The 22,072-nt window shown below is 40.0% G+C and overlaps 2 protein-coding genes and 1 non-coding gene across 4 annotated transcripts in view; all 3 read right to left on the reverse strand.

Annotated features, from left to right (window-relative positions):
* Nucleotides 1-22,072, reverse strand: part of LOC129047184 (uncharacterized) — a 608,921-nt gene that overhangs the window by 23,935 nt on the left and 562,914 nt on the right. The gene's annotated exons all lie outside the window — the stretch shown is intronic.
* On the reverse strand, nt 5,820-5,926 carry LOC129049707 (U6 spliceosomal RNA). Its single transcript, XR_008512963.1, has one exon. It is a non-coding gene; the product is annotated as a U6 spliceosomal RNA (small nuclear RNA).
* The window catches only part of LOC129049650 (VPS10 domain-containing receptor SorCS3-like), a 222,649-nt gene continuing 207,677 nt past the window's right edge, over nt 7,101-22,072 (reverse strand). For both annotated transcript variants that reach the window (XR_010136663.1, XR_010136664.1), the window contains exon 5: nt 7,101-7,211. The gene's annotated coding sequence lies outside the window, so the exon portion shown is untranslated. The remainder of the gene's footprint in view (nt 7,212-22,072) is intronic.

A 22,072-nucleotide genomic window follows, 5' to 3' on the forward strand; every position in this document is an offset into this window, starting at 1 on the left:
CATGATGGCCAAGCTGGTCTTGAACTCCTGACCTCAAGTGATTCATCCACCTTGGCCTCCCAAAGTGCTGGGATTACAGGCATGAGCCACCATGCCCAGCTAGTAGATGCAAAAATTCTTAACCAAATACTAGCAAAATGAATTCACCAACATATTAAAAAGATCATTCACCATGATCAAGTGGAATTCTTCTCAGGGATGTAAGGATGGTTCAACATATACAAATCTATAAATGTGATATATGACATTAACAGAACCAAGAACAAAAACCATGTGATCATTTTAGTAGACGCTGAAAAAAGTATTTGACAAAATTCAATATCTCTTTATGATAAAGATCCTCAACAAACTAGATATAGATGGAACATACTTCAAAATAATAATGGCCATACATGACAAACCCACAACCAACATCATACTCAATTGGGAAAAATTGAAAGCCTTTCCTCTAAGATCTGGAACATGATAAGGATGCCCACTTTCACCACTGTTATTAAACATAGTATTGGAAGTCCTGGATAGTGAAATTAGGCAAGAGAAATAAATAAAGGGCATCCAAACTGGAAAGGAAAAAGTCAAATTAGCCTTGTTCACAAAGGACATGATTGTAAGTTGCAGGATACAAAATCAACATATAAAAATCAGTAGCATTTCTATATGCCAACAACAAACAATCTGAAAAAAGAAATCAAGAAAACAATCTCATTTACAATAGCTACAAAGAACGTAAAATACCTAGGAATCAATTTCACCAGAGAAGTGAAAGATCTATATAAGAAAAACTATTAATACACTGATGAAATAAATTGAAGAGGACACGAAAGAATGGAAAGATATTCCATGCTCATGGATTAGAATTAATATTATTCAAGTGACAACACTACCCAAAGCAAATTACAGATTCAATATAATCCCTATAAAAATACCAATGATATTCTTCACAGAAACAGAAAAAGTTTATATGGAACCACAAATCTTGAATAGCCAAAGCAATCCCGAGCAAAAAGAACAAAGCTGGAGGCATTACACTACCTGACTTCAAAACACACTACAAAGCTGTAGTAATCAAATCAGCATGGTACTGGCATAAAAATAGACACACAGACCAATGGAACAGAATAGAGAAGTCATTGGGAGGCCAAGGTGGGAGAACCACTTGAAGCCTGGAGTTTGAGATCAGCAACATTGTGAGACCCCTATCTCTTAAAAAAAAAAGAAATAGAGAGAACCCAGATATAAAGCCATGCATTTATAGTCAATTCATTTTAACAAAGGCGCTAAGAACATACAGTGGGGAAAGGACAGTTTCTTCAATAAATGATGCTGGGAAAACTGGTAATTACATATCAAAGAATAAATGTAGACCCCTATCTCTCATTATACAAAAATCAAATAAAAATAGATTAAAGGCTCAAATCTAAGACCTGAAACTGGGAATTACTAAAATAAGACATTGGGGAAATACTCCAGGACATTGGTCTAGACAAAGATTTTTTTGTATAAGACCTTAAAAGCATAGGCAACCAAAGCAAGAATAGACAAATAAGGTTACATCAAGCTAAAAACCTTCTGCAGAATGAAGAAAACATCAACAAAGAGACAACCCAGAGAATGGGAGAAAATACTTACAAGCTATCCATCTGACAAGGGATATATAAGGAGAATATAATCAGAATATAATAAGGATCTCAAACAACTCAACAGCTAAAATAAATAAATAAATAAAATAATATGTTTTAAAAACGCATAAAATATCTGAATAGACATTTCTCAAAAGAGACATACAAATGGCCAACAGGAAAATGCGCAACATAACTAATTATCAGAAAAATGTAAATCAAAACCATAATGAGATATCATCTCACTGCAGTGTAAATGGCTATTATAAAAAAGACAGGAAAGATTGAATGTTGGCAAGGATATGCAAAAAGCAGAACCCTTGTACACTGATGGTGGGAAAGTAAATTAGTACAGCCAGTATAGAAAACAGCATGGAGGTTCCTCAAAAAATTAAAAATAGGGCCAGCACGGTGGCTCATGCCTGTGATCCCAACACTTTGGGAGGCCGAGGTGGGTAAATCACGAGGTCAGGAGATCGAGACCATCCTGGCTAACATGGTGAAACCTCATCTCTACTAAAAAAAAAAAAAAAAAAATACATATATATATATATATATATATATATATATATGTATGTATATACACAAAAAATTAGCCAGGCGTGGTGGCGGGCACCTGTAGTCCCAGCTACTTGGGAGATTGAGGCAGGAGAATGGTGTGGAACCTGAGAGGTGGAGCTTGCAGTGAGCCGAGATTGTGCCACTGCACTCCAGCCTGGGAGACAGAGCAAGACTCCATCCCAAAAAAAAAAAAACAAACTAAAAATAGGAATGCCATACAATCCAGCAATTTCACTGCTGGCTATAGATCCAAAAGAAAGAAAATCAATATGTCAAAGAGATATCTGTCTGCACTGTCATATTTATTGCAGCACTATTCAGAATATTTACAATAGCCAAAATATAGAATCAACCTAAGTGGCCATCAGTGAATGAATGGATAAAGAAAATGTGTCATATATACACAATGGAGTACTTATTCAGCCACAAAAAATGAATGAGATTCTGTCATTTGCAGCAACATAAATGGAACTGGAGGTCATTATATTAAGTGAAATAAGCCAGGCATAAAAAGACTAATATCACATGTTCTCACTCATATGTGAGAGCCAGAAAAGTGGATCTCATGAAGAGAGAGGGCAGACTGGTGGTTACCAGAGGCTAGGAGTGGTAGCACGGAGGAAGAGATGAAGAGAGGTTGATTAATGGGTACAAATACACAGTTAGGTAGAGAAAATAAGAGCTGGTATTTGAAAGATCAGCAGGGTGACTATAGTTTACAATAATCTGTTGTACACTTCAAAATATCTAGAAGAGATTTAAGGCATTGGATAGCCCAATTATCTTGATTTGACCCTTACACATTGTATGAATGTATCAAATTATCTATCACATGTACCTTTAAAATATGTGTTAATACAACTATTATGTAGCAACTTTTTAAAAATGTAATAAGATGGGAGATGTTTTACCATTCACTCTGCCAGGGGAAAAACATCTCCAGGGGTAAATGGGTGAATGACAGAACTTTCCAACAGGAGAGTTTATTCACCCAAGTAAATAAGCCACCCCTCCCCTAAAGACATTCCTACTCATGGGATGAAATGCATGTGCCAGCATCACTGTCCTCCTGGCTAGTCACAGCAAGGAGGGGCTTTAGCTGCATGGAAACCAAAGACCTTAGAGCTTGGGTGCTGGAGATAAGTGACCAGGAACAAACAGGAACATTTCTCTATGATTCACTCAGTCTTCCTCTAAACATTAGGCCAGTGTTTTCTGAAACTGGGTGACAGGAAGATGACTGGGATTTATCAAAAATCCATCCATCCATCCATCCACCCATCCATCCATCCATCCATCCATCATGTGCAATAGATACTTCCTCAGCCCTAATTATGCACTAGGGCAGTGTGCCAGGCCCTGGAGATACTGAAGGGAACCAGGTGGTCAAAAACGCACACCCTCAAGGAAATTGCACTCTAGAGGAGAAACGAGATTAAAAAAAAAAAATAGAACACATACCAGCATAGATGGTGATGAACACTGCAGAGGAAAACAGATCAGGGAAGGAGGATACAGAAGGGTACACTGGCTGGGGCTGGGAGAAGGATTATTTTCAACAGAGTGGCGAGGGAAAGTTTCACTGAGAAGGTGACCTGTGAACTAAGCCCTAAAGGAGGTGAAGGAGCAGGAGCAAGTCTCACGGATACACAGGGGAAGAGCTTTGCAGAGGGAGGGGACAGCAAGTGCAGAAACGCCCAGGTGGGAGAGCTCCTGTTGCTCCACCTGTAGGAGGGACAGTAAAGAGCCCAATTTGGGCAAACAGAGGTGGAGAAGTATGAAGAGAACTGAAATGAACATGGCAAAGGGCCAACGCATTGGCCTTGTCACTCATGTTGACACACTGGCCTTTTTCCTTTCGAGAGATGGGAAGATCTGGAGGCTTCCCAGGAGAGGACAAAACCTGACAATAATATCTATTCGCAAACGCTCCTCTGAGGAGCCCGACTCACGGGGTGGATCTTGTTACATGTATGTTGGACACGCTCCACTCCATAACTCATAATTAGGCGCATACGGGAAACAATCCATTAGAAAATAGGGTCTGGCAAAATATGGATCTGGGTCTACCTGATCCTCACAAATCACAAGGCACCACAGGAGTCTGACCTCCAGAAATGTGGCAGAAAGCAAGAACCCACAGACAATGCCAGAGTCTGATTTTCCAGCTATGAGAAAAATTGAAGTTGACAGCTCTTCTCCAGAGACCGATCTAAAAGAGGCAAAGTTCAGTAGCTGCTCAAAGTGTAACTTCCCCTTCAAGCAAGCCTCCAGAAACACAGAAATTAAGCTAAAGCTTAACACTCATCACCAAAATGGAAACAGTAAATCCATGTTAAGGTGTAAAGACAGTTAAAAACAATTGCCTTATTCTACTGCTTTCCATGGAAAAACAAATTTCTTATATCTTCCCAACATACAGTAAGCATTCAATATTTACTGAAAGAATAAAGGAGGCTTTAAGCCTCCCCACTGGAAGCTGACTTTGTGAACAGGGCCAGCATTCCATGACCATGTTCTGGAAGCCTTCCATCCTAGCAGGCTCCCAACAGGATATCATTCACCTTCCTCCTCCCAAATAGTCACTCAGCAAGGAGTTCTAGATGATTGGAAGTTGAGGACAAGATGATAACACTAAACATTAAGCAGTTTAATTCACTGATTCCTTAGCAGTGCATTCAACCAATCAAGGGAAAGAACAAGAGCAACACCACCAAATTCAAAAGCCCTCCCCAGTGGCCCTCTGCCATTTCTCTTGATGGACATCATTGCATACCTGGGAGCCACCCCAGAGGACATTCCAATGGATGGCAAAGCCCATGGCCTTCCACATCTGGCATCAATTCCTGAGGCTTTGCCAACCATCCCTCCCAAATTGTATTCTGGAAATAACCTTAAATACAAGAATTCCCACTGATAAATACAGCCTGTCAGTGGTAACATATGAGCACCTTACAAGAAATTTTCACTTCATTTTATTAATGCTAAACTACTGAAATCTCACCAGTTACAAATAAAAGGTCAATAAGTTCATTTTAAAACACTGCCATTTATATTTTAAACATGTTCCTAATTCTTAGTCTACAGCAGGAAAAATGGGTGTCAGATACTGCTTTATCTCATAGCCTGTTCCCAGAATGTAGTAATTGGACCAGGAGAGGTATTAGTGCTATAACTCTATACAGCCCTTTATTATGGCTCACATAGGCTCTTTTAGACTATCTGTCACAAAACACATCCAAGGAGTGAAATAGAAGTTGACTGCTGGCCAATCAACTTACAATACACCTTTGAAGGTAAGTTCATAAATTAGAGTCTACCTATAATTCCTATTAAATAGTGCAACTGTCCTGCTCCTATCAGATTTCCAAATCTGTTCTATTACTCAATGCATTATTCAATAAATAACTATGGATATGAAACACTTTATCTCAACACCTAAATGGAAACATGAGCTGAGGAGAAGATAACATTTTGACCACTGAGCATGCTGCCAGGAAGATCTTCTAGTGAGAACAACTCTTAGATAACCAATTCCAAATGCAAGACATCAGATATTTATGGCTAATATAATTAAATGTGACATTATTGAAAAGCAGGTTTTACCCAAGTGATTTATTCTTTCTTTTTTTTAACTTTAAAAACATTGAACACTTCATGAATGTGTGTGTCATCCTTGCGGAGGGATCATCCTAACTTTCTCTGTATCATTCCAATTGTAGTCTGTGTGCTGCCAAAGTGAGCATGCCCAGGTGCTTTATGAAAAAAAAAAAAAAATGTGGCCAGGCACGGTGGCTCATGCCTGTAATCCCAGAACTTTGGGAGGGCAAGGTGGGTGGATTGCTTGAGGTCAGCAGTTCGATGCCAGCCTGACCAACATGGTGAAACCCTGTCTCTATTAAAAATACAAAAATTGGCCAGGCATGGTGGCTCACGCCTGTAATCCCAGTACTTTGGGAGGCCGAGGCAGGCGGATCACGAGGTCAGGAGATCGAGACCATGGTGAAACTCCGTCTCTACTAAAAATACAAAAAATTAGCCGGGCGTGGTGGCAGGCGCCTGTAGTCGCAGCTACTCGGGAGGCTGAGGCAAGAGAATGGCGTGAACCCAGGAGGCGGAGCTTTCAGTGAGCCGAGGTCGTGCCACTGCACTCCAGCCTGGGTGACAGAGCAAGACTCCATCTCAAAATAAATAAATAAATAAATAAAATACAAAAATTAGCTGAGCGTGGTAGCAAGCACCTGTAATCTGAGCTACCTGGAAGGCTGAGGCAGGAGAATCTCTTGAACCCAGAAAGCGGAGGTTGCAGTGAGCTGAGATTGCTCCACTGCACTCCAGCCTGGGCGAGAGAGTGAAACTCCATCTCAAAAAAAAAAAAAAAAAGAAAGAAAGAAAAAATGATGTGAACTTTATGGTACAAAAACAAAAAAAAATGAGTTATGAGATTTATTTAATTTTGCACTGCAAGGGAAGGATCATTTTTAATGAGATTCTTCTCAATTTTCAATTAAAAGAAAGAACAACTATTTGTTATAAAAATATCTGGCCTCAACAAGTACAGGAATCATTACAATTCAGGCCCCATGCAGCCATTGCCCCAAAAGAAATGCAACAGGTCAGTGTGTGAAACTCTAATACTAAAACGTATTGCATTTAAGTATACCACATTTGGCCTTTCATTCAGAATTCAGTATATTCTTTCCAAACAGAGGGAAATAATCCCTACTACAAGGAAAGGTTTAAGGCTGTCCTAAGTGTTGGCATGCTGCAAACCAAGTAAGGAGCAGCAGCCACCCTGAGATCGAGTTATCCAAATGCAAGGGCCTAAACCCATCCTTTTCAGGTCCCAAACGCCTCTGCCCTCAGTCAAGGGTGCACTGGCTCTTGGGGAGGACATACCTTGTCAGAAAAGACACTTCCCAAGGAGACAGGTTCAGGAACTACAACGTCAAACATCTGGATGGAAAGCTAAACCGAAGTAGTCAAGCTGGGAGAACATCGGGAGCTGAGATGATTGGTACACAGAGATTTCTAGTATGGAAAACACAAATGTTTGATTTAGGTCTGGGTAGAAAGCCATATCTATCCGTCCCTCATGTTGTAGAGTTAAAAATCTGGGGCGAGCTATATTATTCTATCTTTCTGGATTTCTCACATAATTGTCAAACTTTATTCAAGCGTTTAATTCTAACTGACATTTTTATGTTTATCACGCATATAGAGCAAAGTGCACAAAACCAAAGTGTACAGCTCACATTTTCATCAAGTGGACCCATCCCTGTAGGTGTCTAACTGAAATCCAACATAGAGACATGAGTTAAATAGGTCTGTTATGTGCAGGATTCTAACAGCAGTAAAGACCCGATCTAAAGGCTGCCTAGCTTCAGACGACAATTGTAAAATGTAAACACATTTACCGCTTCTGCCTACAGGGACACCACTACCATACTAGAAAGGAATGTAAAAATATGCAGTCAGTTTAAAACACACACACACACACACAACTAGGAATTGAATCATTAGCTAAGATGTGGGGTTGTCTTTTTTCTAAAATAGACTTCTTTCTGCTTTCGCCAGACAAGTTGAACGTGCCTCCAAGACGCCTTCTGAGTATGAGCTGCAGCGAGAGAGAAGCCCACAAGAGGGGCTGCCGCCTAAGCAAGGGCCCTGGCCTGCGAGGCAGGAAGAACGGGCTCTACCTTCACAAATGGTATCTCAGAAGATATGTCAATCCATTTTTAAAATAATAATGCAGTTGTAATAAGTGTCATTGTGTCAAAGAAACAGAGCCACTAGGTGACATATTTATGATAAGGAATTGGCTCACACAACTATGGAGTCTGGCAAACCCCAACACCAGCAGTGGGAATGGGCAAGAGGGCCAATGGTATGGTTCCAGTCCAAAGGCCGGCGGGTTGGAAACTCAGGAAGAGACATTGCTTCAGTAGCTCTGAAGGCGGGAAAAGCTAATGTGCCAGTTTGAAGCTTGTCGGGCAGGAGGAGCTACCTCTTACTCAGCAGAGGGTTGTTCTGGTCAGGACTTCAACTGTTTGATGGGACCGCCCACACTAGGAAGGCCACCTGCTTTCCTCACTCTACTGATACAGATGCTAACCTCATCCAGAAATGCCCTCGTGGACACTCAGAATAATGTTCAACCAGATGCTTGGGCACCCCATAGCCCTGTCGAGTTGACACATTAACTTGACTATCACAGTCATATATTAGGCAGGGCAGAGGCAGGCACAAGCCCAGTGCATTGGAGACAGGGGAGCCTGTGGACAGGAGGGGAACAGTTTCAGCCTGCAGAGTTCAGGAGACTCATGAGACACCAATGACGGAAAAGGGTCTGCGGCAAGCATAGAAAGCAAAAGGAGGTATTTGAAGTCCATACACAGAGGAGCTCACACAGGAAATCAGGGCTAGGAGTCTGGAGGAACCACACAAGATAAACTATAAAGAGTTCAAAGCAAAAGGCTTCATAAAAGAAACATGGTTCCTCTCTCACAAGCCCCCTTCTTCTGGTTACACCAAAATCTTACACAGCCAGGCTGCTACACCCACAGCCAAGGAGTATTCCCAGGGCACCCATACAAACCTCATACACTCATGTCTAAAAGTCCTTCACCGAGAAGTGAGTCTTGCTATCTGGCCTGCACTCACAGAGCACCCCATCATCCTGCTACACTTCCTCTTTGAAAAATTACCAAATATGTGTAGAAAGCCTCCACCACGAAAAAGAGACTTTAAATGAATACAGAAGAAAGGGGAGACCTGAGGAAACAGTACAGCAAACTTTAAAAGAATATTTTAGAGTTTGGAGTAATGCTAATGCTAATATCCTCAGAGTCATAAGATGATAACACATTCACATGAAACAAGAATAAGATGGTATTTCTAAAAAGGAAATGGAATAAAATAGCTATTGGCAATTGAAAGTATGCTAGCCTAACTAAAATATTGCAAAAAAAAAGGAAGTGAAGAATAAAGCTAAGCAAATTTCCCAAAAAGTAAAACCAAAAACACAAGATGCAAAATAAAAGAGACTTAATAGTACAAATACAAGACCAAAATACAAGACTATTAAGAGTTCCACAGAAACCAGAGAAAGATAATATTAACAAGTTATACAGAAAAAGTTGCTAGAACTCTAAGAACAAAGATTTCTGATTGAAAGGGTACACCAAGTACCCAAAACAATGAGACACATACCAAAATTTTTCATTATAGAATACTAAATATTTTTCATTATAGAATGCTATTTCTAAACCATAAAGATATTAAAAAGAGCCTATTTATAAAGAGAAAAAAATCAAGATGAAATTGAGCCTCTTAATAGCAACACAGACCACTAAAGTGACACTTTAGATTTCTATACCCAGCCAAGCTATCAGACACTCAAATCTACTTTTCACAAAAGCTTTTCTAGGAAGCCTCTTACTGCAAGACGTTCTTCAACAATACAAAACAGTAATCAAGAAAGCAACCCCCCACCCCACTCCCCGACAGTGTCTAAATATCAGGGAATACAACTCAAGAAAGCAGTGAGAAAGTTCTGGGATGACCACTTTACAGCAACACATCTACAAGGCAGCCAGTTTATCTGGCAAGAAGATGGCGGGGTGTGGAGGGGAAGGGGTAAAACCAAGAGATTATTCTGGGATATTTATTTTAAAATATATAGAGAGGTTATATAATATAAATGTGTATTGATCTAACGGAAACGATAAAAATTAATATGCAAAAAAATTATTTAAGGAGAAGAACAAGGCAGGAAAAGAAAGTTATACTAGAAAAGAGGCAAACATGATATACTGCCTCACTACTTGGACCTGAAGTAAATAACTGAAATCTGCATCTATAAGAGAGTTCAGAGAGATCATTTCTAAACTGTATTTCACAATGTCGAGAAAACCACATTTCTAAACTTAATTTTGAAATATGGTAGAAACCTCCAAAGAATGAAAAACACACAGAGTTGAAAGTAGTTGCCTTTGGTGGAACAGGACTGGGATGGGAGAGAGGGGCAGAAGAGTATTGATTTTCACGAGAAGCAACTTCTAAACTATTTGAACTTTTAACTACCTACATGTGTTGTTGTAATAATACTTTAATATAAAAAAGTAGTATCCAGATATAACTGTCAAGGGACAGCTGATTATTTTAGCTAAGTTTAGAACTGGTCATACATAAGGAGCTTTTTTTTAGAACATGAAATCAGACTAAAGACCCAGTTTGTTTCTATACTGCTTCCACCACAAAAGAGCTAGTAACTGCTCATATCTGATATCACTCCCCACGATCACTTCCTTTTGCCAGCGGCAATTGACACCTAGATCATGGATAAAAGAAGGGGAAACTGTCATCTGCCCCGTAAGAGTCTAACAAGAAACAAACATGAGTACAGCACTCAGAGTGCAACATTTGTATGTATTCCTTTGAGATGAGCAGGCTGGCTTTCAGCACAGGAGTCTTTACCCTAAAACTCACCCCACAGGGAAATCGAACAGTCCAGTTCTCCCCCTTTAAATGGAAATCACTTTATTCTAAAAAGTATTTGCTCTTATTAAGTTCTCTTGCTTCCTTTCATCCTCTGCCAAATTCCTAGAACATCTTTCTTTCTTCTTTTCATCAAACCACATCCTTCTCCTTTTCTGAGCCAATAGCCCAAGGGGTCATCTTCTTTAACAAGCTTTTCTCTATTCATGTCTACCCAAAGTTTACAATCTGTAATCCATCCATTTATTTCAACATTCTGTGTGTGTGTGTGTGTGTGTGTGTGTGTGTGTTTGTGAGAGAGACAGAGAGTGTGTTAGAGAGAGAGAGACGGGGACAGACAAAGGCAGGGAGTCAGAGAGAGAAAGAAATTTCTTGTCTTGTACTGTGAGCTCTAGGCTGGTCACATAAAATATTTATTATCTTAACCACCTCTCCATGCCTTGCAGGTTGAACGCTCGTTGTACAACTCACACCAACAACACAGTGCCCTCTACTGGCCAGCCAGCATAGCAGTGTTTTCTGCAAAGTAAACAACATTTGGGGCGTGTGCCAGATGAAGTTCAAGTTCTTCATCAATTATCTAATAAGAATCCTCAGAGAACCGATGTCTAAGGAAGAACTGTAATAGCCGTATTGCATTTGGTTCTTGCATATTCACTTATATCCATTTAATATAAAAACACAAAGTACTAGTATTCATTCCTAAGCAATTCTAAAATGTTTAGTCATCTTTTCATTTAATTTACTCATTAGTTTACCCAGAAATCAGAGAAGGAGAATATTAAATTTTGTGGGGACTGGATGCAATTTGTATACAACATGTATACAATTTGGGAATCTTGCTTTAAGAAAAATACAGTATTACGAAAACAAAATTGGGCACAGAAGTGAAGTTTACTTATAATGAAGAAAACACAACATATTACAAATTCATGAAGGCTGAAAAATACATCATGTTATTCAGAAAACATACTATTTTTATTAAATACTATAATATTAATATTAACAGTCTATAATACTTTCCCCTCCATATTTTTAATTTTATTTGTGTGGATAGTTTCTTAGAAAATTTTGTAAATAGTTTGTATAGAAAGAACAGATAATTTATTTTTCCTCTAGCTATAATTGATCAATTATTTTTAATTGATCTTTTGGTAAAGCTTCTTTCAGCTCCACAACTTATCAATATATGTCATGTAAATTTTTATGATGGTTGTCAAATTTAGAGGAATTGCCATGAAATTTCCTTCATAAGTGAAACTTAAAATCTAGCTTCTGGCTCCACACATTTCAAACACTGTCTCTCCAATATGACTCACATACTTCAAGCATAATATACCACACTGATATTTTGATACTTCTAGAAATGCTACACCATATCATAACCTCAGGTGCAGAGGTGGCCAGGAAGAATATTTCTGGTCCTTATTTCTATGCTGGGAGAGCTAAAAATTTACCTGTTCACAAAAGTGACTGCACACCATGTAAATACATCTCTATTATTTCCAACTCAACTTTCCCTTACCCAGGTCCCCAAAACATGCCTCCTAACAGAAGAAGGGCGAGAGGGTGGAAGTTTGGGTGAAAAGACACTGTGTTCTTACCCCAAGCAAGGCTCAAGTCTATTAAATTATGCAAAAATAATTGGCCATGTCTACATTGGTAGGGTCCTCCCTGGGGCCCTGGGGCAGATGTTCTGAAGCGTAAATACCATTAGCTCCCAGAAAATCTGCTTCTGTGGATATATATGCATCATCTAATACAAATATGTAAGTGATTTACACATGGTTGTTTTAATAACAACCTATATACGTTTCCAAACTTTTCTCCAAGTTTATACAATCTTACATAGATGTCTCAACACACATATTCACAATCAGAGGGTTGCCAAAGTTCCACAAGTATTAGACATTATGCCATTTTCTGAATTTTTTTTCTTTCTCAATAATATTGCAAAATCCTTGCAAGCCAATTGTATAATTCTAATTCATCCTTTTTAATGGTGATATAATATTCCATAATTTAATCAGCCATTCTTCTATGATAAGCATTTACTTTATTTCCAGGCTTTGTATGCTATGAGATATGTCACAATAAAGACTCATGTTCATATGTCCATGAATACTGGTGAGTTTAATTCTAGGAGATCGATTGCCTGAAGTGGAATTAATGAGTCTAAGGGTCACGTGGTTGTTAAAAATTAAACTAAAGTCCACACTGCATTCAGATTTCCTAAGTTCCTACCTAATGTCTTGTTTCTGTTCCTAGAGGAGCATAAATTTTAACATATAGTAGACAACATGCTAAAAGGATTTTCAAACTTCACATTCCAACCAGCAATGTGTTGGTGTATTATTTGCATGCATATTCCTGCCAGCAACAGATATTAACAGTTTTTTTTTACAGTACTCAGTCTTATGTCAAGTAAGACATCACTGTCACATTAATTTGCATTTCCTTGACTGCTAATCAAGTTAAATATATTTTCATACATTTGTGAGCCATATCATCTCCTCGTATACTTTGCCCATTTTCCTACTGGTTTGTTGATCTTTCCAGTGTCCCTTTGCAAAGCCTCTTGGAATTGTCTGTTAACTCTATTTTATATTATGTAGTTTACATTTAGTAGTTTTCTAGACTATTCATTTGTATAGCAAGTTTTTAATGGCACCTTTGACATACAAAGAGGTCCTGGACATTGGAAATGTTCCAAAATATTTATAGCACCTTGGTTTAGTATTAAGAAGTTCTTCACCAACCTCATTATATATGTAATGGCTAAGATTGTCTTTACTGACTTTTTTATGTCAGTCTTTAATTTCTGCAATCAGAATTTATTTTCACATGTGATAAAGGATAGAGTTCAGTTCTGTGTTCATCCTGACACATAGCCACTTATTTAAAAATGGTACCAGCATAGCCGGGCGCAGTGGCTGACACCTGTAATCCTAGCACTTTGGGAGGCCAAGGAGGGAGGATCACCTCAGGTCAGGAGTTCGTGACCAGCCTGGCCAACATGGTGAAACTCTGTCTCTACTAAAAATACAAAAATTAGCCGGGCATGGTGGCACATGCCTGTAATCCCAGCTACCCAGGAGGCTGGAGCAGGAGAATCACTGGAACCTGGGAGGCAGAGGCTGCAGTGAGCCAAGATCACACCACTACACTCCAGCCTGGGTAACAGAACAAAACTCCTTCTCAAAAAAACAACAACAGCAAAACACACACACACACACACACACACGAAGAATGGTACCAGCACAATTATCCACTCCACTTAACTGAGATATCACTCTTCAATATATTGGCATATATTTAGTTCTATGTCAATTCCCAACCAATTGATTTACAGTAGTTTTATACCTGTTCTGACTCTTGGTAAGGTAATATCTCCCTCTACACAGTATTATTCCTTACCAAAATTTATATAGAGATATATAGATATACAGATATACACACTCACATTTAGTTTCCTATTTATAAGTTTTATATGTAAAATAAGATATATATATATATATATATATATATATATATATATATATATATATACTGTACTGTATATATACACACGCAGGTTAAATATCCCTAATCCAAAAATCTGAAATTTGAAATGCTCTAAAATCCAAACCTTTTTGAGCACTGACATGACACCTCTGCTTTCTGATGGTTCAATGTACACAAACTTTGTTTTATGTACAAAATTATTGAAAATATTGTATAAAATAACCTTCAGGCCAGGCATGGTGGCTCACACCTATAATCCCAGCATTTTGGGATTATAGCGTCACAGTGTCACAGATGCTGCTCCCCTTCAGATCCACAGCCGTGTTCCACACGAGGAGAAACAGAGAACTGGGCACCTCAATACGGGAAGTGGGGCTTCCTCAGATGCCCTCAGCTCCTGTCTCATTGGCCAGAACTCTATCTCATGAATGTTTCTAGTTTCAAGGGTTTCCAACTGGGCACATCTGGAACAAAATTGGTGGGCAATATCTGCCTTGATGGCTTTTTCTGAAATAAGCAAATGTCCAAGACATGGCCTCCTGGTTCCCATACGGGAGGTCGGCCAGATGGTACATTTGGCCCTAATCCACCCCTGTAAGGGAGTCAAACTGGGACTATTCTATACCTTGCATAAATAGGAAAGAGCAGAAATATTAATGGTTTGTGTCTGAGGCATGACAAAAAAAGCATGTACCCATTATAGCATCCATAGAAATGAATGACCTAGAATCAGGAGCTAAAAATCCGTCAGCTCCCCTCAAATGAGCCCCGCTCAACTAGAAAATCAACAACTTTCAGCAGGGAGAGCGGAAGAGCTCTCTCATCATTCGGTATTATCTAGGAGAAATATAAAATTGGATTTTCAACAAAGCTAAACATAACGGTCTTTATAGGAAGCTGTAACCAAACACTTGTTAGATCCAATTTCCTCAGAATAACCAAAGCCTGGTCGGGGACACAGAAAGCTGGTTTGTAATCCCAGTGTCAGCTTGGAGAAGCTGCTTGACCTTTCCACACCTCTAGCTCTACACTCTGCAGTGGAGGCCATCATTTTCCTTTCTCTATCGCAGATCTTGCGAAGTTGCAGTTAATTTATAATTCTAGAGCAAGAAAGAATGCCTGTATAGGAGAATATAAAGGAAGGCAAGAATATGTCGGATATTAATAATACCTCGTTAATATTTAATATTATCATAGAATATGATATAGCATATATTGTATATAATAATAATGTTAAGTCATGTAGAGACATCAACATGGTAGCCAGCTGGCAACAGTTTTGAAAGGGAAATAAGTGAGCAGGCTCTCCTGGTAATGTCCACCAGACCTGCGGAGCGAAACAGGGATGTGTATGTCTTTCTGGATACAGATTCAGAACTATAATATCTCTAGAGAGATAGAGTCTCTAGGTCAGATACACTGAGAATAAAAAATATAAAGGGTTGAGGATGTGATAAAAAGTGAAGGCACTTATATCAGGTCGTGTTTTAAGAAGTCTATGAAGTTAAATTATACATGTGAAGGTGACTTTAACACGTATAACAGTTATAAAACACAAAATGATTTTACTAATCAGACTTTAAAACTAATATCAGACATTAAGGTTATATGAAAAGCAAGAAAGAAAATAATGGTCTTATAAAAGGAAAAATAAATCAAGGGGGTTTATGTGGTTTTGAGAAAAGAAACTGGAAGAATAAAGGGTATATGTCAATAGATCTCTTGAGAGAGAGAGAGAGAGAGAGAGACTGATTAACAGGTATTTCCAATGAGTTGTGACCACCCCTCCCCCGAAAAAACAAATCCTACTTAACAAGTCTAATAGAAGTTTTATCATCAGCAAACTTGAGACTGGAGTCAAAGCAATTTCAGACCCATTCAATCCAATAATTCTAAAACCAACACATACACTATTTTTGGTAAAGTGACTACTATCAAGATATCTCACATAAGAAAGAGGAAGACAGGTAAGAGCAGTAATTTCCCCAACAACTAAACAATAACTGTAAATTCTCACTAAAAAAATACAATTCTGAGAATACAAACCAAAGTTAATAGCATCCGATGGCCTCAAGCCCGCTGACCTAAGCAAAGATTTAGAAGTAATGAGAACAACAGCCTGGTTTAGGGGTATGCACTCACTAGCAAGGGGACCATAGATCATTATATGTGACCTTTCCCATCACACTATAAAGTGACTCTGTCTGAGAACTGTATACTTTTTTTTTTTAAAAAAAAAAAAAAAAGGAAAGGAAAGATTTTTAAAAATTGTTCTCAATAAACAATCTAACTACAACTTCTGAAAAAAACATACGAAATAGATGTTAGATGAAAAACGATTTTAAAATAATAGGGTACCAATCAGTTCTATCTCTTCAAAATCCTATACCAATCACCAATCCACAAATAATTCTATCAACATAATACCTAATCCTCATACCATTTATATAGACAATACTGAATACTAACGGTATTCAATGCAAAACTGAACTGGGGTAGCAGGGTAGTGGGGCACAAAAATACCAATGTGCAACTTTCCACTGGAATGAGGCAGAGGGAAGTGGACTGCAAGCCCCCACTAGATTCCTTCCAACGTGCTCTCCAGTGCACTGCATACCCGTGTACATGACAGAATCATCTCTTGCAGCTCGAGGAGTTCAGACATAGAAGGTTACTTCACAGTGCTTGTAAACATTTGGATAACCATTAGCAAAGGACAATCTCCAAATCCTACTGGAGAAGTTTTATTTAAAGATCTACATACCTTGTTTGGCTCTGAGCTGCTATCTTGCACCCAGTGTGTGTGCACACACATCTTTATGCCTCTACCTACCGAATGCCGGCAACAGGCTCAGAGTCACATGCCACACCAAACTTGCCATTAAGGATTCAGGCTTTATCCTGTGGCTTGTTTTTTTAACCCAAGGACCTTAATTTTCTTCACAAATGACTGTATGACTATCCTTTTCAGCATCAGAGTGTATGGCACCTAATCAAACTGAAAGATCCACAAGAGAAAATATACAGAGTGTTTAATTATTTTTCCAACATCTTACTCCTTCCAAGAAGGAGTTATTTCTTTCTACTGAGCACATGAGGTCTTGTCCTGGCCCCATGTGCAAATGGAGGCTGAGTTCTTGTGGATTTGGATCCTCCAAATGCCCAAGGGTAGCACCAGTGCCAAGCGTCTCACCCAGAATGCAAATTCCCATCTCAGCACAACTTCTGCAGCTGGAAAGTTCTGTATGAACGCCGCTTCATGGCTTTGTTCCTTGTCAGCATGCCGACCACCCTTTCCAACCTCACGAATAGTAGGGCTATTTCCCTTTTCATTCAGCTCTCTAATAGGCTTCTCTGCTTGGGTATGTCATTGATTTCTTCTCAACCAGTACCCATTTCCACAGAAGGAGACTTGGACTAGGTCTCGATGCTGCACAGGGCAACCAGCAGTCACCAACTCATCACACAACTTTGCGTAAGTCCCTGTTTCAACTATACAGTGAGGGGTGAGGAGCGAAGCCAAGTGGCAGCTCATGTCTCTTCTAGACCCAATATCAGAGAGGCGCTTCCACCCAAGCAGCACACTGATCCCACCTGCCTAGTCCTGGACATTCTGCCCCCGCTTGGACACCTCCACGACAGCACTCTCACCTGGACAGCTCTCAATGCCCAAAAGCTCGGTCAAGTCTTCCCCAAGTGGTCTCTTCTCAAGCTAATAAACAAAACCACCACTCGGGTTTGACAATGCCTCTTAAAATACATAGCAAAACAACATCCATGAAACACCCACCATACCTACAGACTAGAAACCAGAACCCACACAATGCCAGCCTCCAGGTGTGTCAGTCTAGAGCACGGCACACAGACCATGACACCGTGCAGTGCCAAGCACGACAGCCATAACAAGCAGGTGATACGACACGCGCACACAGTCATATCTGAGTCCAAAGGACAAGTAGGAGTGAATTCGTCAGTGTTCTAGGTAGAGGATCCACCTGCTACCACTGTTCTTCTGAATATTATCATAGCAGTTACTATTTGTAGCTTACTATTAGCAGCTTAAAAAGTTAACTTGCCCTGTATCACCCAAAAAGCAAGTGACAGAGGCATGCTTCACACTCCTGTTTGCCCTACCCCAGACTCTAAATCATTTTCGTTGGGTTCTAGTACCCTGTGGGAATCAGATGACAATAATGGACACCCTCCACAGAAGAAATGAACATATGCCCACTGGCAGCATTCTAAGCTTCAATACTTGACAGTAAATTCATTTTCCCAATGACATGATGATGAGGTTATAATGAGGCTCAATGAGGATTTTTCTGAATTAAACTACATAGCCAAATAGCTCCCGTTTATTTCTCCTTTTTCATTGCCAGTGCCATCATGGCTTAATGGAAATCCTCACCACATCACACCGCCTAATTGCCTGAATCCATCCACAATGACACATGACTGCTGTCTGATATGCCACACAGCATGTTTAAAAACACCCGGTGATCCAAATCATAGCCAGCATTTGAGAATTTATTTTTGAGGCACTTGACATTACTTCAGAGGGTTGCTTTCTAACTAAGAGTTAGGAAGCGAAGACAGGGTATGGGATCTGAACTTGCATTGTTAATAAATTCATAATGCCTCTCTTGAGCTCCCCAGCCTGTAATTAAAGGGTTCAACATTTGCTTCCACGCATGTCTTTCCAATGGTTGCTCCCCCTCCAGTGCAAACCTCTGCTTCAGACACGCATGTCTTTCTGTGTCCTGAACTCACCCTCCTTTCTTCTAGTCCTACTCCTTTCTGGAAAACCTGGGCTGTTCTACCATCCACTAAGACATCTCCTCAGAGCTCCAGGGGACAAACCCTCCCTTCCCTGAAGTCTGGGAAAATTACCTCGCCCTTCAGCATTGAGCTTTATGCTACCTTCCATTACAAGTTAACCATGGATGTGTGTCTTGTCTGCATTTGATTATAAATAACAGAAGACTTCCCATAACATATTATAGTGTAATAACTATGTTTTCTTATTTTCCCTACCCTACACTCTGGCCCCTGGGGCTTCACTGACCCTGGGAGGGCACTGCCCCTTCTAGGGCTAATTCCTAGAAATAGCAAACAACTTGCCAGGGAATATGTCTTTCACATGCAAACCAAACAATCCAGTCTGTGCTGTGCCTCCCAGCTGCCTCCCTTAAGAAACTCTCACTCATCAAGCCTGCCCTGATCATTCCAGAGCCAGATGCCAGACAACCAGAGAAGCCCTTATGTCCAGAGCTCACTGAAATTATCCATACCAGCCAATTCTAAACCTGCTCATCCCGCCTTGCCCTTCTCATGGAAACCACAGGGAAGGCCACTGTCCACGCTTCCTAAGCCACCTGGAGCTTCCGTGTGTGGCCCTGGGTGGTGTGCCAGCCTCCTGTTTCTAGGGAACTGTGAGTACAAACTTCTTGATGATGCTCCTTTCTGTGTCTGCAGGTCTTACCATCCTTGATTAAAGCCAATCCCAGGTACATTTTTAAACACATGACCTCTGCATCTCTTTCATGCCTCCCGCTTTCTGCCCAACCATACTTCTAAAATAGTATTACATCATCGAGTAGAAGTCAAGTATGTCAAAGAAATACAAACATGGGTTGAAGAAGACAGGCATTCAGGTTTAGTTTTTCAAAAGTGAAAAAATACATAAGGCGTACAAATAAAAAAATGCACAGGGAATATATTTACATGCCTCAAAAATGTAAAAATACACAAAAAAGTTTTAACTTAAAATTATATATATTGGTGCCAGGTGGCTCATGCCTGTAATCCCAGCACTTTGAGAGGTTAGGGCAGGTGGATCACTTGAGTCCAGGAGTTTGAGGACAGCTGGTGCAATGTGGCAAAACCCCACCTCTACAAAAAGGACAAAAAAAATTAGTCGAGTGTGGTGATGCATGCCTGTGGTCCCAGCTACTCGGGAGGCTGAGGTGGGAGGATCACCTGAGCCGTGGAGGTTGTGGTAAGCCAAGATCGCACCACTGCACTCCAGACTGGGCAACAAGTGAGACCCTGTCTCAAAAAAAAAATTATATATTGGGCCTCAATTTACCACTGTTATTAATCTCATGGTCTTTATATCCTGCTTTAATTTCATTTCACTTTAGTTCATTTCTCTAACACTGTATGAGCACTCCACACAATATTATGGAGTTAATCCATGTCTGCAGTGTAACACTAATGCATTGTTTTAATTGACTAAGACATTTAAAACCTTCAGTAAGTTTAAAGGTGTTATTTTAATGAGACAAATCTTACCTGCATATCCTATGATGTTACACCTGAATGTTTCAATTACACCTTCAGAAAAGCTCTACAATAACATAATTGAGTTCACTTGAATTCTCTAGGGCAAACAAGAGCCCTCTCTCCCCAGCAGTTTCTAATAACTTGTGTGGCACCTCGCTCACCCTATTGTGCCTTCCTTCCAAGTCCAGGGAAACAGGAATCTTAGTGATCTATACCATACTTCAAGATAAGAAGGGAGCAGGCAATACATTTATGGAGGGCACTTTGGTAACTATAAAATGAAGGATTTATGAGGAAATAATCTACTCTTCCCCCATGACACACACGCCTTGGTGAACTGTGGGGTTGTCATGTTTGGGGAGTTTCAGCTGTGCTACCCTAGGACTAGAGGGTAGCATAGCTGTCCTCTGCCCTTGCTGTCTTCTCTGCCTGGTATCTTCCTCCCACCCTGCTCTACCTCCTCTTTCTCACACCCTAACACATCATCACTTCCACAGTGAGTTGCTCGTTGGTCTTCCCCCACCCTATCCCAACTTTTCCTTATGTCTCCTGTTTATTTTAACAGCCCTTATTATAATCTGAAGTTATGTAGTTCTTGTGTTTACTGTCTGTTTTCCTAACTGAACCAGCTCAGGTAAGCACTCCACAAATATTAAATAAAAGAGTACACTGGAGAGGAGAACCAGTACGTGTCTTGGCAGAGTTTGAGGTAATAGCCACACCATTCCTGAATGAATAGAATATGATGTCCCCAACGAGAAATTATTGGCATCCAACCTGGTAATTAATATATGTCAGGCAATTGACCTTTAAACAAATCTGCTAGATAAGCACCAACTTACAGAGGTGGAAACGCTCTCGAAGAAGGTGCTGACCGGCCCAGGCTCACGTAGCTAGGCAATAGCTAAACCAAGATTCAATCCCCCAAACATGACAACACATGGTTCACCAAGGTGTCTGTGTCATCAGGGCCAAGTGTGTCTGGCTCCAGATCTCATGTTCTGAAACATTCCACCGGATACAGATTCAGAACTAGGCATTATTTGTGAAGTAGGGTCTTATATATAGCTCTACCTGCAAGTCACACTCAAGACTCACCTCCCTCTAGGTTTGTTTCTGTGAGTAACACATTCACCTTTGCCAAGTCTTCCTTAAATGCTGCACTCAATTTAGTGAGGGTTACTATACACTAGGGTCTGGGCCCATAGTTGGCCTGAGGGAGTACTAACAGGTAATTAGGCCAGAATATAGGGCAACAATGGGCTCAGGACAGAGAATGGATCTTGGGGGCAGTTATCCCCTGCCACACGGAGATTCTATTTTATTGTCAAATATAAGGAATCTCGGTTTTACTTTCCTTAACCAAAGTGTCCATTTCCTCCTATGTACTGATTAGGAAAACACATTAGCACTATTCTGTATATAAACAGTCTCCGGGTACAGGACTCAGTATCCTGCCACCGAAGATGAAGCACAGTGGCTAAAGGCATGAGCTCTGCCACTGCACTCTTGGGTCTGCCATGAGCCCCAGGCTTGTTATTTAATCAGTCCATGCTTCACTTTCATCATCTGCAAAACGGAAGTCAAATATTGAGTTAATAGAA

This window comes from Pongo abelii, chromosome 14 (genome assembly GCF_028885655.2).
Source record: "Pongo abelii isolate AG06213 chromosome 14, NHGRI_mPonAbe1-v2.0_pri, whole genome shotgun sequence".
Classification (NCBI taxonomy): domain Eukaryota; kingdom Metazoa; phylum Chordata; class Mammalia; order Primates; family Hominidae; genus Pongo; species Pongo abelii.